The 24242-nt window shown below is 33.0% G+C and overlaps 1 long non-coding RNA gene across 1 annotated transcript in view; it reads left to right on the forward strand.

Annotated features, from left to right (window-relative positions):
- The first annotated feature begins 1970 nt into the window (after nucleotides 1-1970).
- LOC110343964 (uncharacterized) overlaps nucleotides 1971-24242 on the forward strand; it is a 39268-nt gene continuing 16996 nt past the window's right edge. The window contains exons 1-2 of the long non-coding RNA XR_015443941.1: nucleotides 1971-2082; nucleotides 21727-21875. This is a non-coding gene — a long non-coding RNA (uncharacterized LOC110343964). The remainder of the gene's footprint in view (nucleotides 2083-21726; nucleotides 21876-24242) is intronic.

The following is a 24242-nucleotide window of genomic DNA, read 5'->3' on the forward strand; positions in this document are numbered from 1 at the left end:
ATATTTCCAGGACATTAATACATTTTTCATAGAAAGTAGAAGAAATGCTACTCCAAAAGATGCTACTCCAAACCACAAGAGTGAAGAAATTCAGATTAGAAAATAAATCATGAGAAAACACATACACACACACACACACACACACACACACACAGAGGATATAGATATAAATATCTATAAACAATTTCCTAACTGCAAATTCACATTTAGCCATTCTCTTATTCATTTATTAATTCACTGATTACTTGAATGCCAAATCTCTTTCAGTTAGTATTTATAGATTTTAGACTAAGATAGAAATAACTGCCCCTAATAAAATGCATGTAACTTGGGCATGAAATTAACAGTGAAATTAACTGGCCCTCAGAACAGGTGCCTATACTATACTATACTATACTATACTATACGTATTATCTTTTTCTTGCTAGAGAGGACCAGAGCAAATTTTCTGGCATATTTGTTCAACATGTGCTAATATATTCATTCTATTTGCTATCCTAATTACATTGTAAAACACATTTTCATTATAATAATTTGAAAAATTATAAATATTTTGTTTTACAGTATTATTAAATGTTATTCTAAAATATAATTTTAGTGGCTAAAATGATTCTAAGGGCTACCGCTACTTATTAACACTGACTCTGAAACAAATCACCTGCAGACCTTTTTAAAAACTCTGACTCTGTCCTCCTAGCTCGTTTATGGAGGATCACGACAGTCAGTTTGAAAAGTGCTATCTATTATAAAACATTTGGTTGTTCCCAAATTCCGAGTTGCATGACAAATAATAAAACATTTACATGCTTCACCACCAAAGACATTCTGAGAGTAGCCCCTAGATTTGAGATCCCAGGACCACAGACCAAATCTAAGTTTTTTTTAATGCTCCCTGGATCAGAGAAGAAATTACTTTTTAGAAAATGCCCAGCAATTTGGCATTCTATATGAAAACATCAGTTTTACCTAGACTGCATTAATCATATTTAAAATTCATATTTGATTAAACAATTATTTGTCTTGCATATTTATGACTTGTATATAACAATTATGAATATATAACATTTCCCCTATTGTATTAGTAGCGAACATGTTTATTTATATTTTATTTTCATTTAATTCAAAGAAGCCCTGAAGTTAGATCACCCAGGTTTGAACCTTGACTCTGGCCTTAGTGTGTTATCCTGTGTAAATAAATCCCTTAAACTCTGTCCTTAGTTTTTTAGCTCATAAAAGGAGGATAATAACATCATCTATCTGCCTAAATAATCAAAAGGATTAGCTATGTTAACAGATGTTATACTCTTAGAGAGCTCTCGTTATTGTTGGCTGCTGTCTTTTCACACGTTTACTACTAGACAGGATCACCATTCTCTATTCTATCCCCAAACCTGCTCTCTCATTAGAATCAATTCTAATCCTCTCTCACTGCCTTCTTAGTGTGTCTTTCAAGTTTTACACGTTCACACATCAAATCACTGTATGAAATTTCCACAGATTATAAATCTGATATTTACCGCAAGTCTATTTTGCATTTCTAAGCTTTTTTTCTTTTTTAATTTTCTTTGCATTTTATCTTGATTTTGTTTGCCTTTGCATCAGAAGACCAAGCTCTTGTTTCTGAGACACTGTATCTTCTTTGAGATATTTGATAAAACCAAGCATGTAACATCTGTTTTCATATTTTAATTTTAGAAACTTATCTTTATAAATATTCTCAGATTCTGGTGTTCTAATTTATGAAGGCAGGTTATGTTTTAAAAAATGTTTTCAGTTTACTTATGTTTGAATAGAGCTGATCGCGAGCCGCGTGGAACACGCTGAATCAGCCCGCTGCAGACAGGCAAGTCTGAGGACACCCTACCGAGGTCCTGAGTCACGCGGAACACGCCGAATCAGCCCGCGCGCCAGCAACAATCCACGGGACTCCACCCACACACACACACACACCCACCACCCCCCACACACCCCCACCCCCCACCCCCGCTCCTCTGTACAGCCACCTGGTTCCACACTACAAAGACCCAGAAGACACCGGACCACCAGACCACGGTACTGAGTCCCGCTGCTCCCGGCCCAGAGGTAGGGGCTTCTGAATAGAGCTTATATTTGAATCCAGCTATTTTGCAAACAAATCCAGTAGATAGTGAATTTTTGGTCTTTCTGATACCTTACATAGATGTTGCAAAGTGTTGCATCCGTTCTCAAGATGGATGCATGACCACAGTTTAGATAAATGTCCCCCAGAGTTCCATGTGTTAAAGGTTTGGCCGCCCAGCTTGTGGCTTTATTGCAAATGACAGAGCCTTTAAGAACTGCAGTTAACTTGAAGGAGTTGGATCACATGGGGCATGCTGTTGAATGAGATTGCGCGATGCTAGTGTCTTGTTCTCTTTTGTTTCTGGCTACCATGAAGTGACCAGCTTTCATAATGTGCTGCCTGGCTACAGACCCAAGGCATATGACCCACTGACTATGGACTGAAACCATCAAAGCTGTAAACCAAACTAAACCTTTTCTCTGCTGGATAATATACCTACATCAATCTGAAGAGGCTTATATTTCTCATTTAATGTTGGCCGTTATCCACTGAGATTGACATTTATTTCAACAGATTTATAGAGTCTGGTCTGAAGAAATATCTAAAGAATTCTATTATTAAAAACACAGCAAGCCATACTGATCATAATCATTATCATAAAACATGTCTTATTGTCAAAGTAAATTACCATGTCCAATTCATGAGTGTTATTGCTAGTGACAACAAGAAGCAGAGAATATTAAAATGGAAAAGAATATTATCAATCAGTTGAAATTTAGAATTTTGTGTAAAAACATGATGCTCTAAGAGGAAGTAATGGCTTTCACATTGCTGAGACTGGACCTAGAGTTTGACTCAGAGCCACAAATGACAATAATGTTTCTGTAATGCTTCTCCACCCCTTAAAGTCAAAGATCAGGTTAATGAGCCAGGAAAATATGAGAGTTAGAAATCATAGACAAGATCAGAGAAGTGCTAACTAAGAGAGGAATGGCAAACACAGAATGGAGAGAAAGAACCACTTTTGAGGTTCCTGTAAAACCTCTTCCAATCCTTGATTGGGTAGGAAGTAACAAGAAGCCCAGTTAGCTGTAGGCAGATGAGTGTAAAAAGAGCTTGATACATGAAAATGGACACTCATGATTTAATTCTCATTTGGAATTTGGCGTTAGTCAATAAAGTAAACTGGAAAAGCATGAAAAAAAGTTATTTTGTTAGATTTGTGTATCAAATTCATCACATTGAAGCTCAATTTTTTTCATAAGAAAAATTGAATATTTGGTCATCCAATTATCATAATTAAAAATGAAATAATCCATATAAAAAATCTGAAATTCCATTTGCGAGTTCTACTCAATAAAGTATTATATTCTTTACATTTAAACACATATAGCCAAACCCATCAGACTTCAAGAGAATTATTATTCATTGACGCTGTTTAGCCATCTAATATCCTACTTTTATGAATGAAATGTAATGTTTCCTTAATTGGCTAAGAGGAAAGCATGTTAAGAGGAGACACTACTGCCATCTGGTGGCTTGTTATCTAAATTACAGAACCAGGTCTGTACATACGAACGTTTTGCATATTCAGTTATTGAAGAAAAAAAGTCTATGTATCATGTGCATATTAAAATTAACTTTAAAGTTAAATGTAGGCATTACTATGAACCAAATTTTTATTGAAAATGTTTCATAAATGAAGAAAGTTTAATTTTTATTATCATAAAAATAATTGAAATAATTCATTGTGTGGTACATCTACAGCGACAAGATAAGTCTTATACTAGGAATGTAGGTAAGATATGTACTGCTCTTTTTTAAAACAAAGTAAGTTGATGTCAAGCCTTTAGACAAGTATAAACTTTCTGAAATGATTACATACTTTTTTGTTTCATCTGTCTCTACTTTCACAAGCAAACAAGCAAACAATGGGAAAAGTACAAAAAAAGATATATTCACAAACTGATATTATATTAATAAATTTTTGCTCATCCCAATTGGTCCAACTGTATCTTGATATTTAAAAACAATCACACTCAAGCAATCCTTGGTGAAAGTCATTCCGTAGCTTGCATGTCCAAAACTGCCTTCAGAAGACCTAATATAATATCTACCATACATTTTACAACTTACCACTCAAATTCATTTTCTCAGTCATAACAGTTCCCAAATTATATTTTTACTCATGTGTTATTTCAAATAAATCTGGAAAACACCGAAATAATAAAGATAATTAAGCCCCAGTGTTCTCTCCAATCTTAACATGGTAATATTAATATAGAGCATGAATCACTTCCAAACCCTATGGGTCACTCTGGCTTCATGATTCTTTTTCCCAGAACACATAACTAGTCTTCCCAGGTATGCAAATTGTAATAAAATTTGCTAACAGGTATTTTCTTATGATACGTATACTTTTTGATAGTGCCAATTTGGAGTTTATGTCAAAACTGAGATTGTTGGATAGAATGATGAAAAATATCATCCATACCATCTTTTTGTGACTGTATGAAGACTCTGAAAAATTATTGACAATTAAAATCTAAAGGGAATATTTTCAACCAGCTGTTCTTCAGTTTCTTTATGATGGATCCTGATTCCAATTCTTTGTGAGAAGTGATATGGCAGAGCAGTTGAAGAACAGATTTAAAGCAGAATTGAAGAAGTCTGCGGACTTCGGTTCACATGCCCGCTCTACTCCTTATGAGCTTTCTGAGCTTGAATAGGTTGAGCATGCTAAGCCTCAATAGTAAATAGGAACATTCACATACCTATTTTGTTTGCATATGTATAGAGCCAATAAAATATACAGTTTACTAAAACTTATAGTGATATAGTTGAAACTAATATATGATCATATTTATGAAGATGATATATAGTATATTCGATTTTTCAGGTAACTAATCTCTCTTACATATTTAGTAATTTGAAGGTTGTATTGCCTTGACATTAAACATGTCAAGTTCTAAATCTAGATTTGTAATTAAACCACTTTAGAAAGAAGTTGTTTAAAAATCAGGATCCATTTTTGGTCTAAATTTGTATTTTCAGAATTGAAGTGAAACTTGCATGTTTGGTAAAATTAAATTTTATAAATCTAAGCTAGTTGAAAACTATCATGAGATAATACTAAAGAAAATGAATATAATTTCCTAATATATCCATTAAGTTGCCTAAAATTTTATTTATATATATATATTATGCATATTATTTATATATATATATATACACACATATACTTAACAGAGAAAGTATTCATAGCAAAAAGTAAAATTTTAAGAGAAGGAGAGTATTATTTTAAGCGTAGGTTTTATCCTTTTGTATAAAATTCTGAGGGGAAAAACCCAGCTAAGGTGAGGATTCTTTGTCTGATTCTGGAACACCCAAAATGATGTTGTATAAATCTTCCCCTGCTATACTGTATATAGACTGACAGGGACAGAATGGAAACCAAAGCAAATATGAGGTTAAAATGATTTTTTATTACTTTAGGTATTTCCAGATGTCAGATAAAAATGAGAACATTGCTAAAAATTTTACAGAATGACAGCTCTGCCTTATGGATAAAATTCTATAGCTTGATGTATGAGGCAGAAAATGTGAGAAATATTATGAAGTACTACCCTGACATAATGATGGAAAGCTGCTGAAAGTGTGCTAACACCAAAGAAATATAATAGACTAAAGTGAAACAAAGAACAAAGCAATTCTTTTGAATCTTGCCTACCACAGAAACATGAATTTTGGCCTTCAAAAATGCAAACCGCTAACGTGTGTTTTTTATTGACTTCTAAATATATCCCGGTGCTGCCTTACTTGAATAATAACTTCTCAATACATAGCTTTGCATACTTACGTTTCCAATACAAAATAAATATGGAAAGGGCCGGGGATTTAGCTCAGTGGTTCTGGTGCCTGCCTCGCAAACACAAGGTCCCAAGTTCGATCCCCGGTACCAAAAATAAATAAATAAATGAATAAATAAATAAATAGATAGATAAATAAATAAATAAAGCAAGAAAGGTAACATTGTCGTCTGCTACAAATTAGTAGACAATATAATAAATTAATATAATAAATTACTTGTATATAAAATACTGCTACAGTTGTATTCTGCCTCCCTATAAGCTTTTCTAAGGACATTATATATTTGATGTTTTAGTCTGCATGGTGCTGCTACCCTTATTTTTCTGTCTACAGTAGTAAAATTAGCCTTTCAGAAATGATCAAATTCAGGTGTCCTGCCTTCTACCCTCTAAAGAGTGGACAATTAATCCACATTAAGCTAACTAGACTATTTTCCTGAAGATTTTTCTCACAATCATATCTGTGATGGTGCCCAAAGAAATTAGCTCCTCCTGTTTGAAAACCTAGATATATCCTAATTTGAAAATCTTTCTAGGCTTGGTAAATCAGTCACCCTATTAACTTTATAAACCATTTTCCTTCAAATAAATTATATTTTTGTTAAAATAACTGGTATGATTTCTCAGACTTGCAACCAAAAATCCAATATAGGTGGTATATTAAATGAACTACCATATAGTACAAAACCTTGTGATAGGTATATGGTTGATTAAGGCAGGTATTCTTAATTCCTTTAAGGTAAACCTCTTATTTCTATATGTGATGGTGACTTGGAATTCTGTTTTCATGGAAGCTCCCTGGGTTACTGATCCCCTCCCCTCATATTTTTATTATTGAGAAGTCTCTGCACTTAGTGTAAGAAAAAATAAATAGTATTGAAGCAATGTAGCCATCAAATTTGAGTATATAGCATGTACTGATAGGATTTAATCCCCTTTAAAGAGCCATCTATATAATTATTTCTATTTATGCTTAAGATCCAAATTTTTCCATGGAATATAAGCTAGAATATTAGTACAGAACAAACTCACCTTTCATGTTAATTATAAACTATATGCATTATTTGCATTTTGTATATTATAATTCAAAAGTAGGAATTATATCTAGAAAATTGATATACTAGTTCATTTTCCTTTTGATATATTCATACAAATATTGAGAGATGAATTAAAAATTCAAGGTTAACTGAATTTTTTACTCTTTTATCTACTTTTCTTTATATAATATTAATTATTCACTAAGATCTTTATGAATATCAAATAAGACAATCCATAAAAAGGCTAAACATAATGATAAGTGTTGAAAAATTCTCAATAAATGCCATATTAAAGACAATAAAATAGTGATGGTAAGTATGGTACACATCAATTTAAAAATAAATCTTTAATGCATTATTTTCATTTCTTTTATTAGTACATGCTTCCAGTACATGATATTTACATTCACCTTGTGGGTACAGGTACATAATACAGCATGTTTCCTTTTTTCTTTTAGATAAATTTGGCTAGGTTTTGGTACTGTCCCATACAGTTAATCTATGCCAGAAATTTTACTTATTGACTGTCCTAAAGAAAGGAATGTCTAAAAGCCTCTTCAGTAACTGCCACTATTTCAACTTTTACTACATAATAACTTGCTATGCGTGCACTACAGGACCCATTTATCAGTTTATCAAACATTTCATAGAACAGTTCTCCATAATAGGAACACAACGTCCCTCTCTCTCCTCCAGAAGCAAAACAAACTCTGAGATTATCTTTGGCATCCAGAGACTAAAATTAAAGAACTTTTATTCACAGTTAGGATGTAGGAGGAGAAAAAATAATTTTTCTCCTGTGGTAATAACATTAAATTTGAGGAAATAAAAAGATACTTATAAAACAGAGCCAATGAAAAATGGCAGGTGTCATATTTATTATGAACTAAATTCTAGAAACAAGTTCTTCCTAGACGAGCAGATAGCCACACAAACTGCCAGGCCTGGAGACACACTTGTGGTGTGGACAAAGGTGCTGCCTTGCTGTAGACCAAAAGATCTTGAGGAAGAATCAGCTAGACCCATTGGAATATGGCGTGCTCAGGGAGGACAGGCAAGAATTTGGAAGAGTTGCAAACACAGGATGGATTATTAGGCAAAGCAGTTCGGTCTGTGCTTTTCCCTTCATTTTTACCGAGCAAAAGGCAACAAAGAGAGAAATCAGCAATCAGCAGAGAGAAATCGTACAGCACATGCTTGTGTTCTTAGTCCCTGCCAGGGTTGAAAGTGTGTGAAACCACCCCCCTCAGCTAAAAGAACAGCAGCTGGAGAGGCCAAAGCTGGCTGCTCACAAGTGAACTCAGTCTAATGAGAGCTGTGACCCAGGCCAACTCATCGGAGTATAGAAAAAAATCTGAATGATGAGCCCTTCTTTTTAGCCATTTGTCAGAGACAAGAGTTTGGAAATATAATATAATATAAGATAAGATAATATATAATATAATATAATATAAGAAATATAATATAATAAATTTAAAACATATCATACACCAGGTTTTAAAAAAATTCCACAATGCAAAAAGTGAAGATATGTACAAAGGCAGAAATTTTAACCAATAATAAAAAGAAAACTGTCAATTAAGCAGATCCATTAGTAAGTGTTCACAAAAAGTAAACAAAGATTCTCAAACAATTATTATGATCATATATTGTATAAGTAAACAGGCATAACAAACTTAGGGTGCTTGCAGAAAATAATTAGAATTCTGAAATATGATGAATTTGATATACTTGATAGATGAAGTCTTAGACAAAAGGAAAGATTGAGGCTGGGAGAAAAGAAAAGGCATAGAGAAAAATAATGGAGCAGAAAAATACTTGAAGAAAAAAATTGCCCCATGTATTTTTTCAAATGAAATAAATAATTAAACTCTACCAATTTAAAAAGTTCAAAATGCTCAAACTGGATAAATTCAAAAAAATTGACGCCCGAGTATACCATAGTTAAATTACTTAAAACCATAAATAACACAAAACCAACACCCCAGGAGAGTTAGAATCCATAAAACTTTAACTACAGTAGAAAAATGATAAGAATTGTGATTTGGGTGACTACTCACCATACAAAATGAGAGTCAGAAGATAATGGAATATCTCTAAAGTGTAGAAAAAGAAAGCATAACCCAAAACTGTCAATTATAAATTTTACGAAGAATAAATATATTCCAAATATTAAAGCAAAGAAAGACATGTTCAGATAAATAAAATTAATATTCAAAATACTCACAAGACAGAAATAATTAAAGTTTGCAAGCTAAAAAATCCAGAGGTAAAATATAGATCTATAGGAAAGCAAAAACTGCCTGATATATTAAATGTATGGTTAAAAATAAAAGGCTATGTTTTCCGAATATTTTTATGCTGTTTAAAAGCTATTTTCCAAGCAAAAATAATTTATTGTGGGACCATTAACACATGTAGAATTAAAATACTGAGTACTATAATATATACTAATGTGGAATACTAGCATTAGTCAATCCAAAAGGAAGAAGAAAAGGAGAAATAAAAGAGCAAACAAGCATGAAATAAAAAGAAAACAAACAGCAAGATATTACACTGAAATTTAACCATATCAATAAACTAAATATTTATGGGTTAAACATTTTGACTAAAGAAGACATTCTATATCTGGATTAAAAAACAAACCATATGCTTTTCATAAGAACACCAATTTTTTTTTTTTCTGGTATCAGAGATCGAACTCAGGACCTTGTGCTTGCCAGGCAGGTGTGGTGCCACTGAGCCACATTCCTGGCCCACCAAATTTAAATATAAATGTATATATGTTAAAAACAAAAGATTAGAAAAAAATACACCATGCAGTCAGTGATCATAAGATGGTGCTGCTGTAATAATATAGACAAAGATTTCAAGACAAAAGTAATTACCAGAGTTTTGATATTTTTATAGTAATATAAATGGTCATTGCAGTATTATAAATGTAGATATACTTATCTAGTATATGCTATGGTTTGTTTTGTTCTTAATGGAGTAAGCTTTTTAGTCTTCAATGGCATTTTTGTTGTATAAATGATTTTCTATGTAGGATGTGTGCATCCTTTGTGTAATAAAATCTGTTGCAGTGACATTTGGGGACAACTTTTTCCATTGTCTAGGTCAGTATTAATTTACTACACATTTTCTTTCACACTGGATCTAAGATTGTAAGTTTATGTCAGAATGTGTAAGTATCCAAAATAAACTATGCTATTGGGAGAAATAAATTACAAAGAACAGACTCAGGGTGAAAGTGTGCATGGCCATTATTCTAGTTAGCACAGCATTTACAAACTCAAGCAAGTACAGAACCACAATCCTCTGTTATATGTCTCGGATGTCTATTGTCATCATTCCTCCAAGCATTGTGAACTGTAGCAGTTGGACTATTCTCTTAAATCTTTAGTTCCTGCTTTAAAGGAACTTGAAACATGGAAAAGGGGATGAAGGGAAGTGCTTCTATACCTCCCTGCTACCCTCTGCCCCAAACTTAGTTCATTTAGAAATACACAGAAAGAGATGTTAAGATACAAGTTTTCCTCATCTTGTTCACTGCATTCCAGATGGGTAGGCTTTCTTGCTGTTTTCTTGACTATTCAGGCTCTTTCCTGCTCACTGTATGAATTGTTTCTTACTGTGCTTGCAGGGTTGCCCCCGTTATCTGCACATTTGTTGTGTTTTCTTTTTAAATACTTCCATTAAATTCTCCTTCTTATTGAATTCTACTCTCCCTTCCTTTGAAAATGCTGTCTCTCGCATCCCATAAATTTGTCCTTCTTTTCACTTCTTTCTCCCGCAAGCCCAAAGGCCAGAAGTCTGAACACAAGGAATCAGCATAGCCTGACTTGGGGCAGATCTGCTCTTGTCTGGCTTCTGGTAGCTGCCTGAGTCCCTTGAACTAAGATCGCATCACACCAGTCTCCGTCTCTGTTACTGTCCTGTACCACTCACGCCAGTTGAAGGACCTCAGGTTTGGCAAAATAGAGAAGAAACTTTATCCTTTGATCAAAGAGTGGAAAAGGAAGAACTTCACCCTAGGTAGGGCAAGAGGGGATTTTTCTGTAGGATAGGGCGTAGACAATGTGGATCAAGGTGGGATGAAGGTAGCACTCATAGATCCTCTTCTTTTGCATCAGCACCTTTTGCACACTGTCTCTTTTGCACATGACACCATTGCCATCTTGGCCATTTCTCCTTTGAGCCATACTTGCACTGTGGTCTTCTGCTTGGCTTCCTGATAAGAAGCCCAGTTGCAAGAGCAGATGTGCCTGGCATACAAATGGGAGGGGGTGGCTTTCTGGGATTTTTCTGGTGCTCTTTAGATCTTCACACATCTTTCTCCTGTGTGTCTGTCTAATAATTCCACTGCCACTTTCTGATTAAAAAATAAAACCTATGGCATTTAGGAGATAATCCATGATATTGTCATATTCAAATCACAGTTTCAAAAATCATTTTTGTACTCCAAAAAAAAGGAGTGACTTGCATATGTTCCAGGCATCAAGATGTAGGCACTTATTTGGGACGCTTTTTGAAATCTGCCACAGTATGATTTTAACTTAGTTTTTGTTGTACCTTTATAAGGTATAATTGAAAAGATTATATATATATATATATATATATATATATATATATCTTTAAGGTATACAGGATATTTGAGATTTATGTACACATTGTGAAATTATTACTACTTATAAGCCAATTAACATATTTATCACATCATATAATTTTTGTGGCTATAACATTTAAAATTAACTCTAGAAAATTTTAAGTATATAATACATTATCCTTACCTGTAGTCACCATGCTGTACAATGAATTTTCAAAATTTGTTCATTCTAAGTAACTGAAACACTGTGCTGTTTGACCAGCATTCCCATTTCCTCTACAAACCAGACTCTGGCAAACACCATTCTGCTTTCTGCTTCAGAGATTGGCTTTTTAAAAAATTCTACATATGAGATACTACAGTATTTGTTTTTTCTCTGTCTGACTTATTTCACTGAGTGTGATATCTTCCAAGTTCATAATATTGTCAGAAATGACAGGATTTCTTTTTTGTTATGGCTGAATATTATTATGCTGTGTGTGTACCACATTTTCTTCATCAATGAACACTTTAGGCTGATTCCATTTATTGACTGTTGTCCATGATGCTGAAATGGATATAGGAAGACAGATATTTTTTGACATGTTAATTCCATTTCTTTGAATATATACTAAGAAAGGGAATCTATGGATCACATATTAGTTCAATTTTTACTGTTTTTTGAAGAACTTCAATCTCACTTTCCATGATGGCCTATCCACTACATAACTACCAATAGTAAACAGTTGTGTGCTATGGTGATATTTAGATCAGTGATAGAGCCAGTATCTAATAGAGGTGCCATAATAGCATATCATCTAGTTGATTTATTTATGTAAGTGTACTCTATTATGTTTTCACAATGACAGAAGTCCCCTTATCTTTGTCTTTTTATAATAACTATTATATAAAACAGTATTTCAAGATTTTGATTTGCATTCCTCTGACGAATGATACAGAGAACTTTTTCATAAATCTAATGGCCATTGGTATGTCTGCTCTAAAGAAATATCTACTCAGGTCCTTTCCCATCTTTAAACTGTTGCAAGTTTCTTGCTTGCTGTTAAATTAAGTTCCCTGAATGTTTAGGGTATCTACAACTAATCAGATGTAAGATTATCAATATTTTCTCCCCTTTATAAATTGTCTCTTCTATTGGTTGTTTTTATTGATATGCACAAAATTTGTACTTTGACACAATCCCATTTGTTATCTTTGCCTTTTTAATCTGTGCTTTTGGTGTCATTATTGCCAAAACCAATGATAAGTTGCTATTCACCTTTGTTTTGCTCTAGAAGTATTAAAGAAGTTTCAAGTCTTATTTTTAAGATTTTATATTGAGTTTGTTATTGTATATGGTGTAGGATGAGGATCAGCTTTATTCTTCTGTATTTGAATATCCATTTATTATAGAGACTGACTGTTCCTTGGTGTGTTTTTTTTTTTTGTTACCGGGAATCAAACTCCGGTCCTTGTACTTGCGTAGCAGGCTGCGAAACCACTGAGCTAAATCCCCGGCCCCTTGGTGTGTTTTCTTGACAACTCCTTTGAAGATTAGTTAACTATAAATGCATAGATTTATTTCTGTGGTCTCTATACTCTTCCATGGGTTTTTATTTTTGTTTTTATCCTATTACATACAGTTTGATTACTATAATTTTGTACTTGATTTTTAAATCAGACAGTCTGATCACTCAGGGTGTTATCTTCTTTCTAAAGACTGCTTTTGCTATTTAGGGTCCTTTGTAGTTTGGCATGAATTTTAGGATTTTGTTTTCTAGTTCTGTGAAAATTCTAACTGGAAATTTTCTATGGCATGTATTGAGACCTTTCATTTTTAATAGTATGGACACTTTAACAATATTAATTTTCGTATCAAAGAACAAAGGATATTTTTTCTATTTATTTACGTTGTCTTCAGTGTATCAGTGTTTTACAGTTTTCATTGTTTATTCCTACATTTTTTGATGTTATTACAAGTGGGATTGGTTTCTTTATACCTTTTTTTGGTTAGTTCTTTGTCACTGTATGTTGGGATTGAGCTCTAAAATGTTCCCCCAAAATTCATGTGTCAGAGGGGGGACTGTTAGGAGATGATTGGATCATATAGTTGCCAATCCTCTTGATGAGTCTGCTGCTGGGTGGACTGTTAAGTGGCAGGGCCCAGTTGGAGGGAGTAAGTCATTGCAGGCATGCTTTTGAAGGGTATTTCCTGTCTCTGGCTTAGTTCCTTTTTTCTAATTTAGTTGCTTTTTTATTTCTTATTATGGCCTAATCATTCTGACCAGTCCTATAATGAATAGAAGTGGTAGTAGTATCATCGCTTTGTTCGTGATCTTAGAGGAAAACATTCCATCTATTAACCATTGAATATGTAAGATGTGTACTTGTCATATATAGCCTTTATTATGTTGACATAGCTTTTCCTTTTCTTTTGTTTTTTTCTGGTACTGGCGCTCCAACTCAGGACCTTGCACTTGTGAAGCAGGTGTGGCAGCACTGATCTAAATCTCCAACCTGACATAGCTTTTCTAAACCAAATTTAAGAGTTATTTTTATCATGAATAGATGCTGAATTTTGTCAAATGCTTTTAGTGCAGATAGTCAGGTAATATTAAGAACTTTTTCTATTAATATGGTGTATCATGCATACTTATTTGCATATGTTGAACCATTCTTGCATCCAAGGGATAAATCCTACTTGATTATGGTGCATTATCTTCTTAATGTACTATTAAATTTTTGTTACGTTTAAATAGAATTAATGAATGATTAGAGAACATACAATTTCAAATAACATCTATTTTTAATATTTTATGTTAATATAACAGCACGTGTTTAATTATATGCTATATATTATTATGTATGTGGCAATAGTATTGTACCATTATAATGAATTTGTGGATTTATTTTGTAGGTACTATCCATTTTTGCTTCAATATTGTAAGATTGAAATACCAATGTGTTCATTATTTCATAAATGCATAACAGTAAATGAGTTTTAGAATACTATGAGTACAATATTGTTTTAATCAATAATTATATTAACATACTAAATACTATACTAATACAGCATATATTTATGTAGTATAAATACTATCACATCATATATTTAATAATGCATTATAAAATGATAGAATTATATTACTATTATTTAACAGAATTCATCTCTTATGAGCTCTTGCTTTTTCTTTCAAGTTTAACAATCTTTTTGTTTGGGTAAATTAGCTCACTTATATTTAGTGTAATTAATTATATGAATGCTGGTTTTGAGAAATAACCACTCCTATAATTTTATTTGTTTACATTTCTGCTTCCTTTGCTATCTTTTGTATTTCCCAGATACCTATTGTTTGGAAAAATGAATATAAGTGGTAATAGTGAGTACATAATTTTACACAATTTCCATGAGCTATAGGAAATGATTTTGATGAGTTGTCAATAGCATAGCAAATTGACAAAAGAAAAATTTAGAAAAATATATTTAATGTCTGGCCAATTGTGTAAAACAATAGCCAAAACACCTTTGTATGTACATATTTGTACACATACATACTGTATATTTATGAATATATATATGTATATATGTATATATATGAATCACAGAAGATAGAGAATTTGGAAGAGGAGAAGATGGAGAGAAAGAAATATGAGAAGTAAAATAAACAATTTAAGAGAATTTTATAGACATTTTACATTTATAATATAATAGAATATGCTATAACATTAGTATTTAGAATTCAACTTATATGACTATTTTCAAATTTACTTTGTTAGTAAATTCATATCATTTCTCTCATAAGTACACACACTGGCATATAAATATATATACATTCATGAACACACACATTTTAAGAAGGCAAGAGAACATGTCATTAATTTATGTGAAGAGATTTGGTTTCAAAATATGCATAATTAGTTTAATTAGTTTTCTTCATTTTGACTTGCTTTCACTGTTACACATTTTAATTATTGTTATATAAAGGTTATATTACTCTATTTAGAAAATTAAATAATCATTAAAGCTCTCTTAAAAATACACATCATATTGCAGGCACTCTTATTAATGATGTGTACATTTTAATGAGCACAAAATTTTAGCAATTAAGATTTGCAATTTAGTCTAAGAGTACAACTTTTCTTATTTGGTTTGTGCATTTTACTTCACCAATGGAATGGATAAAATCTACATGCCTTAAAAATATATTAATTATTTTTCCATAAGATAACTAACTTGGAGCCATATAAGTAGAAAATACTGATCTCTTCATACTAGCTAAAATCACCATACTTAGCTGTAAACACAAGTGGTTTATATTTTCCTAAAGAGACTTGTACCTTCCTTTAAGGAAATAACTTACAAAATTTGAAGATGTCATTTTATTGAAAAATAAATTCAGTACAGTCAGCTGCTATATTTACTTTAGTTATTGTGGGTTAGATCTACTATATGTTCAGATGAATTTATATTAAATCTCATATACTCTCAAAGCTGTACAGGCTAGAACAATTTTTTTATGTCAAAATATACATGTCAACAATTTAAACGCAATGCACACAAATTCACCAGATTTTCATACAGGAGATAACACTGATTCTTTCAAAACATACTGAAAATTGGACTAAATGTATCCTTAATATATTTCAGAGGTCAAAGTGAAATTATCCTCTCTCAAGGATATCATCATAATGATTGAAAAATATAAACATGATGTCATGTAGTAAGACTGTGACTTTGGTCTTACTTTCATTCTGTTTTGCATCATTTACCAGGGAAAACCAAATGCCACATCATAAAGAATTGCTGTGTAGAGGCCCATACAACAATGGATAGAAACCTATGAACAGCCATGTGACTGACTTATAAATGGGGTCCTTCCCTCCAGTAGAGACTTCAGATTACACTGCAGCACCTGTCAAGTGCTGAACTCAACCTCCAGAGAGACAAAACAAAGGCACCCAGATGAAATGCGACTGGATCTGGACACACAGAGCTGGGGGATAATAACTATTATTATTTTTAAACAGCAATATTTCAGGTATTTTGGTACACAATTATGAACAATACAGTGGCACTAAATACCTGTAGACCTCAAACTCTGTTCTTTCATTTCTTAAAAATACTATGGTAATCTTCCTCCCAACACGAATATCCCAAATTGCCATGGAGCATCTAAATGCACTCAACCCACTATTCTGATATTCAAATAGCTACCCAAAGTCAGCAGCAACTATTAGAAATAAATTTGAAATGAATAGAAATATTTGAGAAAAATTGTACTATCTTGTATACATGAATGTAATTTGAGAAAATGTTTCTGTGTACACTATCTGGAAAGACACTTAAATTTAGTTCTGTGAGGCTTAGATTGAAGTATAAAAACTACAAAATGCTTTGAATATTATAGAGGTCTGTTATGTTTTTTGCTTTGTATCATGCATGTGTTTTTGTTTTTGCATTTGCACAATCTATGCTGAGATGAAAGAGTACATTATTGGGATAGTATATACATGCTAACTCAATACAGAGTTTGCTAAGTTTTGTATAATGCTGATTTTAAATGAACATGATATGTGAAATAAAGTTGCAGGCTTTGGAAAAGAATAGAATTACAAACATATTAATCCATTCAGTCATACTCTGACACCACGTTCATTTTGTCTTTTAATTACTCTGTGTCTTAGCTATTTTACAAGACATATCAAGGGTTGATTGACTTCTATTTGAAGATATTAAAGGTCATTCTGTCCAATCTCCTTTCAAATTCAATTCTGCAAGATAAAGGAATGAAAGATAGAATAGAAAATGCCTCTTTTAGAAAATTCAGATATTAAGTGAAAAATTAAGGCAACATGGAATAAGCTTGCCAAGAGTAGAAAATATTGAACCAGACCAATAAAAGAAGGCAAGAGAAAAACTTGTCTTCTCATATCTAGATCAGAATGAGGGGAGCACAAAAAATTTAAAATTAGGCATTACTTCTGGAAGAGCCATTATTCTTTACAGAAATTGAAGTGTTTGGATGGATAGGCAAGTAAGTAAGGAGATGCCATTAAGCCATAATAATCATAGAGGCATGACATAGGGAAATAAGCTGGGAAAGAGCCCACTGAAACACTGAAACATTCTAACCTTGCACAAAATCTGCTGTGAGGTAGCAGGATGGAGCATGCACAGCCTTGCAGTTTCAGCCTGGCTGTTGAATAGAAAAAAATGCCAGCAGGCCTGGGAAAGAAAAGTGAGAAACAAGGATCCTGGTTAAAACCTCAAAGAGAGAAATTTGGAAACCATAGCAAAAATGTTCAAGCTGTGCCATTACAGTTCATTGACCTGTACTCTTTCAAACATTTCTACATATAACTGATCATGGAAAATAGCTTTTATTCAGTGAAACCCAGAATGTACTGGCCAAAGCAGTACGCCAAAATGTTTCAAATCAAAAAGCCATGTTATGACCTGGATCTAAATGTTCCCCCAAAGCCTCATGTGCTCATAGGTGAGGGTTTTCAGTGCTGGCTGGATCTAGGGTATGTGAATACAGATTAAGGGTGTATGGTACTAGGTTAGTCCACTGGTTGGTTTAACATGGTTCTGGGTATGGATGATGGGAAGCCCCACCCTTGGTATAGGTGGCACCACCCAAAAGGCTTGTAGCCTGGATGGAGTAAAAGAGAAAGGGAGGCTTGCTGCTGCTGCCTGCTGCTTTCTGCCTACCCTGCCATGGACTGTTTCTCCTCTCTGATGCTTCTCTTTCACACCATCCTGCTTTGGAGCCAGGTTACTATGGACTGAAACCTCTATGATCTGTAAGCTGAAATAAACCTTTCTTTGTTTAACTTGTGTGAGTTGGACATTTTGTTTCAGCAATGTGAAAAGTAACTAAGACAAGCCAGGAGTGAACAAACAAAATTATTCTACATATTGGATTCTATTGTGAAAACCAACAGTGCAAACAAGGAATAATTAAAACTATGCCCTCTATGAAATAATTGCTCAAAATTGATGTTAGATTAAAACTGAGCAACCTAAATCTGATGGGTGATGGAGTAAGCAAGAAAAAGAAAACAAATAATGAAAATTAGTTAGCATATCCCAAAAAAGGATCATTGGTCAAAGGATTGAAAACACACAAAATCAAATTATAAATGAATAACGAGTATAAAGAAATAGAATGATTACAAAAAGTAAGAACTAATGAATCAGTGTTGGTAGAAAACAGAATAAATGAATCTAGAAAAATTCAAATATATAGTCAAAGAAAAACATTTAAACAAAAGAGGACCTGCATTATCACCTGAAAAGAATCCACACTGTCCCAACTGAGGAAAAAGATTCTTTATACTAGGCCATCCCTGAGTTATTGAACTTCAAAAAAAATTTAAGAAAATTTAAGTTAAAAATGAGTTACTTGGAAAAGAGATCAAAAGTAATTTGGATATTAACCAACACTTATCAGAATAAGGTTAACAAATATTTTCTCCCATCCCTTAGATTATCTCTTCACTCTGTTGATTGTTCTCTTGGCTGTGTGTGAGCTTTGTAGTTTGATATAACCGAACTTATTTTGTTTTTGTTGCCTATGCTTTCTGTTTCATATCCCAAAAAACATTTCTCAGTCAAATGTCAGTGAGCTTATCCCTATTCTTGGTTCTAGCAGCTTTATAGTTTGAAGGCTTATGCTTTTAATACATTTTGAGTTGGTTTTTGTGTCTGGTGTGAGATAAAGGTCTAATTTCATTTTTCTGTGTATGAATATTTAGTTTTCTGAACATCATTTATTGTAGTAACTATCCTTTGCCTATTGTTGCTTAAATCAATTTATCATAAATGTAAGAATTTATTTCTGGGCTTTTCATTCTCTTCTGGTCATCTACGCCTGTTGTTATATGTGTACAATACTGCTTTGACTATTATAACTTTGTATTAGATTTTAAAAGCAGGTAATATGATCTCTCAAAGGTTTTTATTATACTCAACATTGCCTTGGGTTTTGGAGTCTTTTCTGGTTTCTATATGAATCTTTTTTGCTTCTACTGTATCAGGAGTGTGATTGAAATTTTGATAAGTATTACATGAATCTTTAGTTCATTTTGGGTACTATGATCATTTGAAAATGTTAAATCTTTTGAAGAAAGAATATGGACTATCTTTACATTTATATAGAGTTTTCATTAGCATTTTACAATATTCAGTTGATAGATATTTCATCTCCGTAAAAATCTATTCTTATAATTTTGTGCTTTTTGGAACTGCTGCAAATAGGATTACTTTCTTAATTTTTTTGTTTCTTCTCTTTTGGTAACAATGGGGATGTTTTTATTATCCATTTGCTTTTAGTCTATGTCTGTCCTTAAAACTAAAGTAAATGTATTTATTTATTTATTTATTTATTTCTCTTTGGCCTTTTTGAGACAGGGTCTCATTATGCAGTGCAGACTGACCTTGAAGTCACTAGGTAACCGAGGGTGGCCTCTTCTTCTGCTATTTAATTTTTTTCAGTAGTAGTACCCATTGGTTGCTTTTTATTTAACTCTTATGGATATCTACTACAAATTTTTTAATAATTGATATGAGACTTACACAAACATTGTATAGTTACATGGTCTATTTTAAATTAATAATGACAAATTTGATTTCTTAACTTCTATACCGCATTTAATGCTATTGATGTACAGTTTACATTTCACATTCTACACTCATTAACATTTACTGCAGCTATGTTGCTTTTAATACTTTCATCTATTTTTTGCATTCGACTTAATGATTTACCCAACACCATTATAGCATTCAAGTTTTTGAAACTTTCCTATATACTTTCTATGTTAGTCACTTTTCTGTTATGTGACAAAATGCCTGTAATGCGAAACTTTAAAAGAGAACATGGTTTATTTCAATTGACAATTTGGAGATTTCATTCCACAGTCAGTTGGCTTTGTTGCTTTGGGGGCCTGAATTGGGGCAGGATATATGGTAGAGATGTGTTCCAGAGGAAGCTACTCACCTCATGGCAGCCAGGATGTAAAGAAAGAAAGAGAGGGAAGGGAAAGAGGGGAAGGGAAGGGGAACAGAAAGCACAGGGGGAAAGGGGAGGGAGAGAAGGAGAAAGAGACAGAGATGGAGATAATGGAGAGAGGAGAGAGACAGAGATGGACAGAGACAAAGAGAAAGAGTCCTATTTAAGATCACACCCAAGCACCTCAGGCCTCCCATCAGCTTCTACCTTTTAATGGTTCCACCTCCTCCCAAAATCTCTATTCTGGGGATCAAGCCTTTAACATGCAGGCATTTAGGGAGCATCCAAGATCCTAACTGAAGCCTTCACTTTACCAGTGAGGTTTATATAAGATTTTTAAATATGTTTAGCAATCTTTCATTTCAAATTTAATTCTCCTTAACATTTCTTGCAATTTAGCAATTTAGTTTTAGTGCTGATGAAATTCTTCAGATCTTTTTAGTTTTTTATTATATACCAGTTAAAAAAATCTCAAGTTTCTTCTGGTATATTATTATTAGTTAAAAAGAAGTTTTTATTTGTTCATTTGTTTTGCTTTACTTTTCATTAAGTAATTTCAGTATTCCTGAACTGCAAGTATTCTTCAGAGAAACCCACCACTTGTCTTATAAATGTTCCTTGGTATGTTATATATTGTTTTTCTCTTTCTGCTATCAAAATTTTTTTCTCTTTGGTTTTTAAAGTGTTTATTACAGTGTGTCTTGGTGAGGATCTCTTTATGTTTTAATCCATCTGTAATGTCTTAGGCTTCATAGAAATGGATGTTTATTTTTCCCTTCCAGAACTGGGAAATTCTGTTGTTATTTACTTTTAATGAGCTTTTTAAATTCTTTCTCTTTCTCTCCACTTTCTGGAATTCCAGTAATGTATACATAGATTTGCCATAAGCTGCATAGGTTGTCTGTACTTTTTAAAATTCAATATTCTCTTGTTCCTCTGACTAAATAATTTGAAATAAATTATCTTCCAATTCACCAATTATTCTGCTTCATTGAATCAGTTCTTTAATGAATAGCTATTAAATATAAAGATCTTGACTAGTGACCCCATCTTGAAGCTAGCCCATCTAGTTTCACTCTTCTTATTTGCTCTGAGGGGAAAAGTTTTAGGATTATGGACTTCTAATCCCTCTAAGGAACTCCTGGTGCAGAGAGTGTTCATTTTATTTTCACTTCGACAGTATCCTGAAGTGTTCAAGATTCCGTGCCTTCTATCAAACCAACAGATTCAAGCGAGCTGCTAAGATCTGCACCTGTTACTGAGAATATTCCTCTGAAGGAGTGGGGAATTGTGCATCAGCATACATCAGCTGGTTGGATATGTCTGCAGGTGAGTTATCTTACAGGATTCATGGGCAAGCTTCTATTTTATGGGGTCCACATGCCAAGTAATAGGACCTGCAACCATGTTGAGAACCATGGGATGATTACCATGGCTTCTACCCTTCTCCTTGCTCCTAGGTATCCTCGGACAATACAGCTGTTCTGAGAAGCATTTATTCCACTATTCATTCTTTCTGGTTTTTGGCTATTGCAAGTAAAGGTTTTATCAATGTTTTTATTTCCTTCCTTTGGTAGACATATGCACTCATTTTTCTTGAGCATATACCTCAAAGTAGCATTTCTGGTTTGTTTGTTTTTTTAGTATTAGTATCACCAATTGTGTTTCCAATGTGACTATACCAGTGTTCATGGTCACCAGCAATGTAAGGAAATTTTACCTGCAACAGAAACCCTTGTCAGCATTTGATATTGACACAGTTTTTATTTAGTCATTGATGATTACCTGTAGATGTTTCTTGTGGTCTCCTTTTCATTTTTCTGATTCCATATTATTTTTAAAATATTTTATGTAATTATTGCCTGTCTCTCTTAATGGATTCTTTTGTGAAATATCTCAAATCTTTTGTCCATTTTAAGTGGATTACAGATATCTTATTGATTTGTAGTTCTTCATATAATTTGAATGTAAGTCCTTTAAGTATGTATTGTATATGTTCTAAACCTTGTCCTCCTTACAATCCCCTTGATGGCTTTTGATGACCAGAAAGATTTAAATTTAACCAAGCTTATTGTATTTATATATTAATGTCTAACTACCCACCATAAAAGTTAATTGATTAAAACGTTTCATTATTTATTTAAAATTTTGCAATTTGGAGAGACATAGCAGTTTCTGATAGTTCTACTACTTATGTGGTATCTTAAATCTCATAGCACAAAAGCAGAACAATAGCAGTTTCCCTACATTTAATTGTTCAGAGCCCAACACAGCATGATAATTGTGCAAGGACACAGGTGCAAAGATTTTCAGTATAGCCGTATCTATATTAGCAAAATCCAGGAAATAGGTCACATGGCCATTAATATCAGAGTAATTTTGCCTACACATTTCTGTGTACATGCAGGATGAAAATTAAACGGTCATAATAAAAACAAGATGAGAATCACAGTAGAATTTCAAAATAATCCAACATCCTCAAGCAATAATAAACTACTCTGTGAGAATTTATTTAAATGGCCTCCAGAAACTTTATAGATATCTTTTATGATAGTGCATAGATGAACCAGAGTCTATATAACTTTGGGGTGGAAGTAAAAATAAATCAAACTTTGCTTACATTGTGCACATTTAATGAAAAGTACCACCTGGCCTTAGAATCTGTATGTCACATTGTTTCTCGTGAAAATTAATGAGTACACGAAGAGATATTTATGTGAAGGGATATTTTTGAAAGATTCATGGGAGCTATTTATTGATTCTTAAAAATAAAAACAATAATCTTGGAGTTCTGATGTCAGCTTCCAGCTTCTAAGAATGTAGTGTAAGTAGTTGCCAGTCTTAAAGCTTTTCTTGTTGTACTTTTCATCTTTCTCTTCCTTGTACACAATTATGTTTACTCAATTTGTCATTATATTCATTTTTATTAAAATGTCATGTCATTTTTAACTGTAGATCATACAAGGAAGCTTTATGTCCTATCATAGACTGTAATTACTACTTTACACCTGATTTCTGAATCAATCTCAAATGTCAGCTCTGTTAAAATCATAAAACACTTGTTTTTCTCTGTGCACTGTAGAATTTTCCAATGACTATATTGTTTCAAAAGTTTTGTCATTTAAGATGGGTGTTAGCTCAAGGGCATATAAGTGATTTTTTTAAAAATATAGTACACCTGAAATTTGACTTGATATTAAATGAAATTGTTGAAAGTGTAGATTTGAAAGTAAATGAAAGTCATACATTTAGCCTGGAGCTGGGCTAATAGGCAAGCCAGGGAAGAAATGCCTGCTGTGGACATTTGCCTTTAGGCAAAATCTTTTGTTACAGCTGCTGCCCACACAGCTGAGCTGCCACCAGCTCTATGAGCAGTGATAATGTGTTTAGTATTGGCTGCCTACCTCTCTTCTCTGGCCCTCCCTCTAGAGCTGGATGGGAAAAATAAAGTGATAGCCTTAAGAAAAATGTTCACATTCTTCTGCTTTCAACTTTAGAAACTCTGAGCTAGCACCTAGAGGTGGCAGAGATTTTGATTAGAAGTTAAGGAAGAAATCAATACTTTGGGATTCCTGTGATCCTTTGTGATTGCAATAACATTGCATTCACTTGGTTTATGATGAATAAAGTCATTGCTGCTGTGAATCAGAAAAATCTAGACTCAAAAAAGCCAGACCTAAATTACGACATAGAGTC

This window comes from Heterocephalus glaber, unplaced genomic scaffold (genome assembly GCF_053883595.1).
Source record: "Heterocephalus glaber isolate CG9 unplaced genomic scaffold, H.glaber_assembly_v1.0 deba00001586, whole genome shotgun sequence".
Classification (NCBI taxonomy): Eukaryota; Metazoa; Chordata; class Mammalia; order Rodentia; family Bathyergidae; genus Heterocephalus; species Heterocephalus glaber.